This window comes from Phragmites australis, chromosome 7 (genome assembly GCF_958298935.1).
Source record: "Phragmites australis chromosome 7, lpPhrAust1.1, whole genome shotgun sequence".
Classification (NCBI taxonomy): Eukaryota; Viridiplantae; Streptophyta; class Magnoliopsida; order Poales; family Poaceae; genus Phragmites; species Phragmites australis.
In genome coordinates this window covers 22,542,216-22,553,630 of record NC_084927.1, presented here as the reverse complement: position 1 = coordinate 22,553,630, position 11,415 = coordinate 22,542,216, and the positions used below count along the sequence as shown (strand labels likewise).

The 11,415-nt window shown below is 42.1% G+C and overlaps 1 pseudogene; it reads right to left on the bottom strand.

Annotated features, from left to right (window-relative positions):
* Positions 1–1,804: 1,804 nt before the first annotated feature.
* LOC133925478 (probable cellulose synthase A catalytic subunit 8 [UDP-forming]) lies at positions 1,805–10,291 on the bottom strand (annotated as a pseudogene).
* Between the last annotated feature and the right edge of the window lie 1,124 nt (positions 10,292–11,415).

The window sequence follows — 11,415 nt, the reverse complement described above, 5'->3', positions numbered from 1 at the left end:
CGGCTCTCCATGATGCGAGAGAGTTGGTTAAAAAATATGTCAAGTGCCAGTTTCATAGTAGGCGCGTTCACCAACATGCTCAAGCATTATAGACAATCCCCCTATCATGGCCTTTTTCGACATGGGGATGGAAATCCTGGGGCCCTTCCTGGTAGCACCTAGGGGCTTCAAATTTCTTTTCGTTGCAATCGACACATTCACCAAGTGGATTGAAGCTGAGCCAGTTGAAAACATCAACTCAATGGCTGCTAAAAGATTCATCATGAAAAGCGTCATGACAAGATTTGGCGTCGAACTACTAGAAAACATAGTTTTGGCAACACATTCCTGTAACATATTGAAAAATGTGTTACAAAGGAATATTGCAGCAACACGTCAAACGTGTTACAAAGGTAGGCTGTAACACATGCATCATGAGATTTGAAAAGGTGTTGCAATGAAAGGGGTACAAGAACACATAGAAAAGGTGTTACAAAAAGAAGTGCTATAGGAACACATAATATGCAGGAAAGCTATAGAAAAGATGTTACAAAAAGAAGTGCTATAGGAACAAATAATATGCAGGAAAGCTATAGAAAAGATGTTACAAAAAGAAATGCTATAGGAACACAGGAAAGCTATAGAAAAGGTGATATAAAAAGAAGCGCTATAGGAACACATAATATGCAGAAAAACTACATGAAAAAATTAAAAATAAAAAACTATTCATGATAAGACTCGAACTCTGGCCTCGTATACAGAGTCGTCCAATTAATTACCACCACAATGTTGGATTTAGCACCACAATGATAAGATTCGAACTCTGGCAATCCACTAATCCTGTCCCCAATGGACAGGAAATAGTGACAGAACCATTTAGAAACAAGGCTAGAGTTGTAAATTGAAGGTGCAAAAAACTGTCCACAAAGGCGCAAGCCTAGATACACTACACACGAAAGTTGCAACTAGTTCTTCCTCGTTTAATTTACACGATTTTTAAATGTAGTTCAATATTTTGATTTCCTGGACCAGCAAAGTTTCCTTTGTACGTACGTTCCAAAAGCTCAGTCATTTTGGTGTTGGTGTTCATGACATACAAGGCTATTATCTGAGGAAAAAAAAGAGAATCTGCTTCCAGTTAGTGTTAAGTTATAAGAGGGTGTCCTTTGAATCATTTTAGCAGCTCGTTATTATTTACAGCAACATTTTTTACTAAAGACAATTATACCATGCTTCTGCATGAATCAATCAGGGGGGATCTTGAGCACCAGATTGATTATGTAAATAAAAAATGATCAATATAAAATTCTCGAACATACATACTGCCAAGAAACGAGAAAAGTTGATGAAATTTGAAAGAATGCAAACTAACTTTTTTCCATCCTTCATAACATACAAAACTCGCCTTTGTCAGCCACTCTCCACAAAGTAGTATAACTTATCAACAAAAGAATGCATATCAACACAAGTAACTTTCTGATAAACAATATCCCCTTGTCTGTACGTAGCTATAAATAAAGCCACCCTCATAACCAGGGATTTCAATTTCGGTTTACAATTTTTTTCGTTCACCCGCGAAAACACCAAAATTCGCGAAATTTTGGTCATTTTTCGTCCTATACTCGGTGAGTCCCACATATCAGTGAAAGAAAATTTCGAAAAAAGATATTTCATTCCCCACCGAAATTACCGAAATTCACGAAATTTCGCCGAAATTTTAATCCCTGCTCATAACTTAACAAACAGTTGGTGGCAGTGGCATTTTTGTGTTCTCAAAAACACAACTCTTGGTATGTTTCTGTTTCTACAATCTTCTGCTTTCCTATTAGTTGATGCCACATGTTTGGGTATCTGGGCCAGTGACCTGGGTGGTGAATGGGTCACTGCGAACCCACAGCAAGGAGAAGACCGAAGCCAGGAGGATTGTCCAGACGATGACAATGGTCGGGGTGCGGTTTTGCCGACCCATGAGACCCTTGAGGAATGGGTACAAGTGAACAATCACCCAGAAGGCAAATAAGAGCTTGCCAAAGAGTGGCCCCCATGATCGGTAACAGCTGTTGATCGCATAGGAGATACCAGCAACGACACCGACCAGGTTAATGACCAAAATGGTCCTCGGAGGGATGAGAAGTGCTGTCCACTTGAACATGTAGAGCTCCGCAAAGTCACCGTCTTCATCAGAGGCCTTTGAGGTGACAGTGAAATTGGTGTCGAGATACCGGCAAGCACCTTGAGAAGACCCTGGAAGACGGCGAAAAGATGGGCAGAGATACCTCCAATAACCCAGAATTGTTCATTCCTCCACCACTCGTCAATGCCAACACCACTCCACCTCATCTCAAGGATACCGGTGGCGAAAATTGAAATAAAGAGAGAGGTGAACCAAATACTAACAAAGTTGCTAATCTGCATTCCAAAGTACATTCAGTCAGTATTGTTGTTTCATGATCTTTGTAATGAAAACATTTTTTATGTAACCCGTGCTTACCTTTGGCATGATGAACTTCCCAGTGAGCAGACAAATGGCAGGCAAAACACAATATATGAGAAGTGGGATCGAAGTGAGCGGGTAAATGGTGGTGTTGATGTAAGCGAATCTCTCCAAAAACTTAAGGCGTCCTCCGTAGCCATACCATAAGGGGCAATGCCGGCTGAAAAGAATTTCCACAGAACCAAGAGCCCACCGGAGCACTTGGTTAAGACGATCTGAAAGATTGATGGGAGCAGATCCCTTGAAAGCTGTGTCAGGAGCGCAATATTCAGATTCGTCAGGTTTCAGATAGCTTTAGGGAAGTCTAGCGCGGGGAGGCTGGCTGAACCGGTATCATGAAATCTCGGGCGTCCTTTTTGAATCCTGCGGCTGGAAACGGCTCCCAAGCAGAGAAGAAGAAGCAGCTGCTCCTCTGTTATTTTTGTCGGAAACTACTGTTACTTTTTACTTTCACTTGATAGCTGTAATTTGAACTCCGTTGAGCTGTGTAATCGGTTAAAAGGACTCCAAGGCAAAGGAAGGAATCCAAGATGGAATTATTCTCTAGTCTTATCTTTTAGCTTTTAGGGTTCTGGCTAGTTCCTCTCCGCCTCCATGGCGATCTCCCCCTTCTGATTCGATTTCGTTTCCTCGATCTCACTCATTTCGTTCGGTTGTTGAGTATCTGCACTTGCGGGACTTGACAAGGGTATCAGAGCAAGCTCATCCTCGGAAGTGATTCTGGATTGCATCGCTGTCACAGGTTTGAGCAATTGCTTGCAATTTGCTCTGTGAAATCCCAACGATAGCGATCGATCACAGACCGGGAGGCGACGGCGGGACAACGGATTCAGACTCGGGTTGCGCAGCTTGTCTGCGTATAAAATCCCTTGGTCGATCTCCGTTGTCAGGCGGCGGTGGAGCTGATCGAGGCTTAAGGTGAGGGTGAATCCCGATCTGACCTCGACAGTGGTGTATGGTCAAGACCAGAGCGCAAAAGCAACCAGTGGATATGGGATCTAGCGAGGAGGATGTTCTGAAGCTAGAGGTTCAACAGATTAAGGGAGAGGTTGCTGAACTCAAATCCTTGAAGGGGGACATGCAATCACTCAAAGGAGAGATGGCTGAGATCAAACAACTCCTGCTGTCTCTCGGATCAGGTCTTGCTCCTCAGGCACATCAGGCCCAAGCAAGTGTAAGTATAAATCCCACAGCTCAAATCCATGTGCGTGGTTCATCCACTCTAAACACTCAGGTGATTCCGAACCCAACACCAACTATCGCACCCACTACTGCTTTGGGCGTCGTCACCTCTTCAGGGGAAAGGAATTCAAATGATGGAGGTGTGCATTTGGGTTATGGATATGAACCAGCATACACATATGCAAGTGAACCTACAATACCAATGCACCTCGAAGCTTTGGCCAGACCCAGGGGTTTGGAGCGGAGTGGTCTGGATCAGGGGTTTAACCCTTATGGGATTGACCCGCACGCCACGGTGGGAAATGCTGCCGTGAATAGAGGTACAGATGGGGGTGCTGCCAATAGAATTCACACCCAGATGACTCACCAGGCCCTGGATAGAAGCTTCCAATTGTATCCTGAAAGAGGGGGTCAACCATATGCAGAGGCTATTATCAGGGGTCCAAAACTGGAGTTACAGTTGTTTGGTGGAGAACAACCCTTGAGTTGGTTGAAGCACTGCGAGAAATTCTTTGAAATCACCGGTACACCTCATACTCAGTGGGTCAATTTGGCAGTAGCTCATTTTGTGGGAAAAGCAGAACTGTGGTTTGGTGGTTTGGGAATCCCTTGGCAACATCTTAATTGGGTTCAATTGGGCAGAATGTTGTTGGATAGATTCTCTGAAATGGGTACACATGAGGTGGTGTCAAAATTTCAGAACCTACAACAGCAAGGAACTATGAACCAATACATAGATAGATTTGAAGAGTGCATGGCTTATTTGAAGAGGGATCACCCATACCTTCAGGAGGCTTTCTTCCTAAGCTGTTATATTGGAGGGTTGAAGCCTACAATCAAGCACCAAGTCACCTGCTATCAGCCAAGGAGCCTTCTGGAGGCTTACTGGTATTCTAAGCAGTTGGAGCAATCTATGAATGCCAGGAGGTTTGCCCTCTCCAGCCAGCCCAACACCAATGCTAAGGGGAATAACAAGTATATTGTGAACAAAGACAAGGGTAGCCAATCGAACGGCAGGGATAAGAGTAAGTGTTGGCATTGCCAAGAACCTTGGACCCCTCAGCATAATTGCAAGATGAAAAGGAAGTTGTTAGCCTTAGCTCTTGAGGGAGGAAACGAAACAACTATACGAGAAAAGCTAATGGCTCTTGCCCTGGTGGATGGAAGGGAGGAGGAACCAGATAATCCTGAGGTGAGCACTTTAGAAGCTGGATATGTCACTGCACCAGGTAGCCCACAAAAAAATGTGCAAGAAGATATTCCTGAGCAGCTCATGCACATCTCACTCAATGCTGTGAATGGTACTTCTGATGCTAAGACATTCTCTCTGATTCTGATGATGGGTGATAAAAGAGCTATAGCCTTGGTGGATAGTGGGAGTACAAACTCTTTTATGGATTATGAGTTCGCTCTCAAAAACGGTTTCAAGCTAAGCTACAAGGCAGCTAAGAAGGTAGTGGTAGCAGGAGGTGGAGAATTGTTGACAGATGCAGTAATATCAAACTTGACATACACTATTGGTGATGTGAAATTTTGCAACACACTCAGACTCCTCAAGCTAAAAAGCTATGATGTAATCTTAGGAGGGGATTGGATATATGAACATAGTCCTATTGGGTTGGATCTGCAAAAGGGGCTGCTCACCATTACCAAAGACAGACAGCAATATGAATTTCCAGATTTTACTACCCCTGGTGACAAGTGTGTGATTAATGCTAAGAAGTTGCAAAATATGTGTAAAAAAGGAGTGATGGGATATTTGATTCAAGTGAAACATATTCATGACCAAGAAGAAGGAAGCATAGCTGTTCCCAAGAAATTGGAGGAATTGCTGAAGCAATATTCTGATGTGTTTGAAGAACCCAAAGGTTTACCACCAAGGAGAAGTTGTGATCATGCCATTCACCTCAAAACTGGAGCAGAACCCCCAAACTTGAGGCCATATAGAGTTCCTCACCATCAAAGGCAAGCTATGGAAGATATAATCAAGCAAATGTTGGCAAATGAAGAGATAAGGCCGAGCCTTAGCCCATACTCTTCTCCAGCGGTGATGGTAAGGAAAAGGGATGGGTCATGGAGAATGTGCATTGATTATAGACTTCTTAATTCTCTTACAGTCAAAAACAAATTCCCTATGCCAATCATTGATGATATTCTGAATGAGCTACATGGTGCAAGAATATTCTCAAAGATTGATTTGAGGTCTGGGTTCCATCAAATCAGAATTGCCGAAGAAGATATCCAAAAAACTGCTTTCAGGACATATCTAGGGCATTATGAATACATTGTCATGCCCTTTGGACTCACTAATGCACCTGCAACTTTCCAATCTCTCATGAACCAAGTGTTCTCAGATTTAATTGGCAAATATGTGCTGGTATTCTTTGATGACATCTTGATCTACAGCAAAGATCTGAATGAGCACTTAGAACACTTGAAGTCTGTCCTTGAGGTGCTGAGAAAAGAGAAGTTATTTGCCAAAATGAGTAAGTGTTCTTTTGGGCAGCCACAAGTTGAGTATCTTGGTCATATTATTGATGATAGAGGTGTATCTACCGACCCTAAGAAGATTCAGGATGTCTTACACTGGCCTAAACCTGAAAATGTGTCTGAGCTGAGGGGATTTCTCGGCCTCACTGGATACTACAGGAGGTTTGTCAAGAACTATGGCAAAGTGTGCAGACCACTTTATGATTTGTTGAAGAAAGATGCATTCAATTGGCAAGAAATTCATACCATCACATTTGAAAACCTTAAAAGGATCATGACAACATGTCCAGTGCTGGCTTTACCTGATTTTAAACAGCCCTTTGTGCTGGAAACTGATGCAAGTGGCACCGGGTTGGGAGCTGTACTCATGCAATCTGGAAGACCCATTGCCTATCACAGCAAATCCCTTAGTAACAGGGCCCAAGCACAATCTATTTATGAAAAGGAAGCTATGGCAATCATTGAGGCACTAAAGAAGTGGAGGCATTATCTCTTGGGAAGCAATGTGATCATAAGGACAGATCAAGAAAGTTTGAAATTCATTTCTACACAGAAACTGACAGAGGGAATTCAACATAAGCTCTTACTCAAACTAATGGAGTATGACTACAAGATAGAATATAGAAGGGGGAAGGAAAATATTGCTGCAGATGCCTTGTCCCGAGTTTCCAGAGCTGATCCTGAAGCAAGTTGCTTGGCTATCACAGTCTTACAACCTGAATGGGTAGAGGATGTAAAGGGAAGCTATGCAGGTGACACTTTCTACCAGCAGACTATGGAAAGGCTCAATGGGAGGGATGATCCATTGGGTATTTATTCAGTAGTTGCAGGATTACTGAGATACAAAGGGAGAGTTTATGTGGGAGAAGTGACTGATCTGAGGTCCAGACTACTGCATACTCTTCACTCCTCAGCCATTGGTGGACATTCTGGAAAGAGAGCAACCTATCACAGAATCAAGAAGATCTTCTATTGGCCAAAGCTAAAATCAGAAGTTGAGCACATGATAGAAGAATGCCCTACTTGCCAGATCACAAAGTCTGAGAATATTCGCATTCCAGGCCTACTCAGACCCCTGGAAATTCCTGATATGGCATGGACTCATATTAGCATGGACTTCATTGAAGGCTTACCAAAGGTAAAGGGAAAGGATGTGATACTTGTGGTAGTTGATAGATTCACCAAATATGCCCACTTTATTGCACTTTCTCACCCATATACTGTCCAGCAAGTAGTCCAATTGTTTATGGATCAGATTTTTAGGCTACATGGATTTCCATTGGTTATTGTATCAGACAGGGACAGAATCTTCACAAGTAAACTCTTCCAAGAAATATTCAAATCAACTGGAGTATCACTCAGATTCAGTACCTCATACCATCCACAAACAGATGGGCAAACTGAGAGAGTAAACCAATGTTTGGAAAATTATTTGAGAATCATGGCATTTCAAGACCCAAGGGAATGGTTGAAGTGGCTTACTATGGCTGAATGGTGGTACAACACATCTTTTCATACCTCTCTTAAAACCACTCCCTTCCAAGCCCTTTATGGGTACCCACCTCCACAGCTGGGTGAATTATCCATCCCCTGCAATGTTTCTGATGAAGCCAGAGTAACCGTAGAAGAGAAGGAGAAAATGCTCAAGAAGTTAAAGGAGAACTTAACACAAGCACAAGAGAGGATGAAGCATTTTGCAGATTTGAAAAGAACTGAGAGAGAGTTCAAGGAAGGAGACATGGTATATCTGAAAATGCAACCTTACAGGCTGAATGCTTTTGGTTTGAGGGGAGCTATTAAGCTGAGATCCAAATTTTATGGCCCATTCAGGATTATTCAAAAGATTGGACAAGTGGCTTACAAATTGTTGCTACCCGAAGATGCTGGGATACATCCAGTTTTTCATGTCAGTCAACTGAAGAAGCATGTGGGAGCAAAAGTAATCCCATTGCCAAATTTACCATTGGTGACTGCTGAAGGGAAGATTAAGACCGAGCCTATGAAAGTTTTGGAGAGGAGGATTATCCCTAGGAACAGCGAAGCAGTCGCACAATGGCTGGTGCAATGGGAGAATCTCGCTGCTAATGAAGCTACTTGGGAGGATGCTAAATTCATCCAGAAAGTGTTCCCTAAGTTTAATCCTTGAGGACAAGGAATTTCTCAAGGAAGGGGAGATTGTCAGGAGCGCAATATTCAAATTCGTCAGGTTTCAGATAGCTTCAGGGAAGTCTAGCGCGGGGAGGCTGGCTGAACCGGTATCATGAAATCTCGGGCGTCCTTTTTGAATCCTGCGGCTGGAAACGGCTCCCAAGCAGAGAAGAAGAAGCAGCTGCTCCTCTGTTATTTTTGTCGGAAACTACTGTTACTTTTTACTTTCACTTGATAGCTGTAATTTGAACTCCGTTGAGCTGTGTAATCGGTTAAAAGGACTCCAAGGCAAAGGAAGGAATCCAAGATGGAATTATTCTCTAGTCTTATCTTTTAGCTTTTAGGGTTCTGGCTAGTTCCTCTCCGCCTCCATGGCGATCTCCCCCTTCTGATTCGATTTCGTTTCCTCGATCTCACTCATTTCGTTCGGTTGTTGAGTATCTGCACTTGCGGGACTTGACAAGCTGGCCGCTTAGGCATGCAGTAAATTGATCGCCAGCCACGTGCATGCATCTTGAATCCAGTAAGAATATCTTCTGTCACAGAACTGTAGATCCACCCAATCTGCAATTTGGATCAAACTCGTTACAGTGAACCAAGCTAGAACTGGCCTTACTCATGACATCTTTAATATATGGTTTTAAAGTAACCAATTGTTTCCATTAAAAAATTGCAAATACTGTTGATGTGAGGATAGCTAGGTTACCTCGGATCCCCATTCGGTCTTGTCCTCATAGCCACAATTTATGACATGGATAGCTTCTTTCAGAAGAGATTCTGGAGTTGCAGACTGAGGAACACCATCATATTCCAGCAGAGTGGAGGCAACGAAAGCTGCGGATTGGCCGAATCTCTTCTCTAAGCTCATTTGAGACATAAGAAGTGTTTTCTCATCATCAAATCCAGCACCTGCCATACAAAGAAGTGTCAGCATGCATACATCTTTCACAGCCCCAAAAATATACAAAAAAAATTCGTACGACAAAAGTACCTTCAACTCCCTCCTCTATATCTTCGAGATTGAATACTGCCATGGAACTGTCCACATTCTTCTGTGACTTTTTCTTGTCTGAACTCTTTTTCTTTGATTTGCTTGTATTCTTCCTGCCGCCACATAGTGATGACAAGAAACTGCCCTTCTTCTTCTGCTTAATTGGGGGCTCATAACCATATAGAGCTGTTCTGTTGAAAACACAACCAGTTCCCACATAAACTGGTCCTTGAATGCCATCAAGGCCCCTCAAGTTAATCTGCAGTGAACAGTAATACCCAACAATTGAATGAGGAAATTTAAAAGTAGTGCACCCAATAGTATTAATATTTCTTGTTAAGCAATAATTACCCCAGTAAGTTCAGAAAATGGATAGTATTAAAATTGGATTGAGGCTTACATCGAAGAAGACAGTGTTCCTGTTAGCATATCGATCATTCCTATCAATACCATCGAACCTTTGTGGAAACTGAACATAGCAGACACTCCTTCCTAGGTTAGGATCCATAAGGAAGCACATAGCTTCCCTGAGAGCCTTGCTGTTGTTGATGTAGTGATCACAATCAAGATTCAACATGTATTGTCCATTAGTAAGCACAGCTGAGACACGAACCTGTGGAAAACAGAAAACTGCCATCAGAACCAACATATGGAAGTGAACTTGATAATTTTGACTCTGGTTGTTTAACTACTTACAAGAACATGTACCTGCATTAAGAGGCCACCACCACATAATGTTTTTACATTCGCTTCAATCACTGATCCATTCATTTTCAATCTGTAGCTACCATGCCCAGTTCTTTCAGTTTGAATCTACACAATGTAGATGAAAATCTCACCTTTACTTTTCCACCAGTAGGCTTGAAACCATCATCTGGATCCTCGCTAGTTATTCTAATTGCCACACAATGGCCCTTTGGCCATTGAGAATCTACTTCATCAAAGTTAAATGATGTAGCAATAGCTGCTGCTTTCCTCCAGATGTCATAGCCTCCTCCATGGTCCATTCCATAGAAGCGTCTGATCTCTACATATGGACCTTCCTTTCAAATAGTTACAATTACAATGTATTACAAAGTGAAGATTAGGAGATCAGGGGACGACATGACTATTTGAAGCATCAAGGTTCAAACAAAAAGAGTTAAATTATAGGAACTTCTAAAATACCATAGACAGGAGCATCTGCATGCCAAATTTTACTTGCGTTCTTAACAAATGCTTCAATTCCTTTGGGAACCACTGAACAGGTAAATAGTAACATGTACATAAAATATAGAAACTAAAGAGGTGCACCATGTTTGTCTGCAGATTTTGTTATTGCACCCTGTTCATGTATTCCAGTTAATAGAGATTTTGTTTTAGCACCATGTTTGTCTGCAGACTTTGTTATTTCAACCTTTGGATGGCCATCATTTGGTTCATAGAATTGATCCAGCAGCTGGAAGCTTGGCATAGGGATATATATGATACAAGAACATGCAAGGAAGGTGATTAAATTCAAAATGCACGTACCTTAAAGTTACCAAATAAATCAAGAAAATATCGTCCTGCACTATGCTTCATTGTTCAAAGAATTATTATTAGCATCAACTATTGTTCCCTCAACGTCTGTTCTGACCCAATGTTGACCATTGTTTGCATTTTTTAACATCTCCCCGAGGTGTGAAACATGGAACGGCTCAGTTTCTATGTCCTCTGTCCATTCCTCATTGCTTGTATCATATATATCTCTAGGTTTCATCTTCATTACCACAGACCAACCCGGGTTTGTTGCGTCTTCCACATAAAACGCTTGATCAGCCTAGTTAGGAAAAATGAAAGGCTCATGCTCAATCTTTTCTCCTTTGTGTATCAGATATGAGAAGTTGACAAGTGTATAGCCATACTTGTCTTTTTTAATTCCTTTTTCAGAAATAACATCAACCCATTCACATTTAAACAACACCACTGAAAATTTACCAGAGTAGTTCAGCTCGATAATATCAAGCACCCTCCCATAGTAAGTCACATCACCTAAAATTGGATTTGCATCACCTGCTGTAGCATAACTCGATGTTTTTGGAGTTAGCACTACCCCACTGTTTTGTGTCACTCTATCCAAGCGTTTAGGCCTAAACAGGAAGCCACGGGA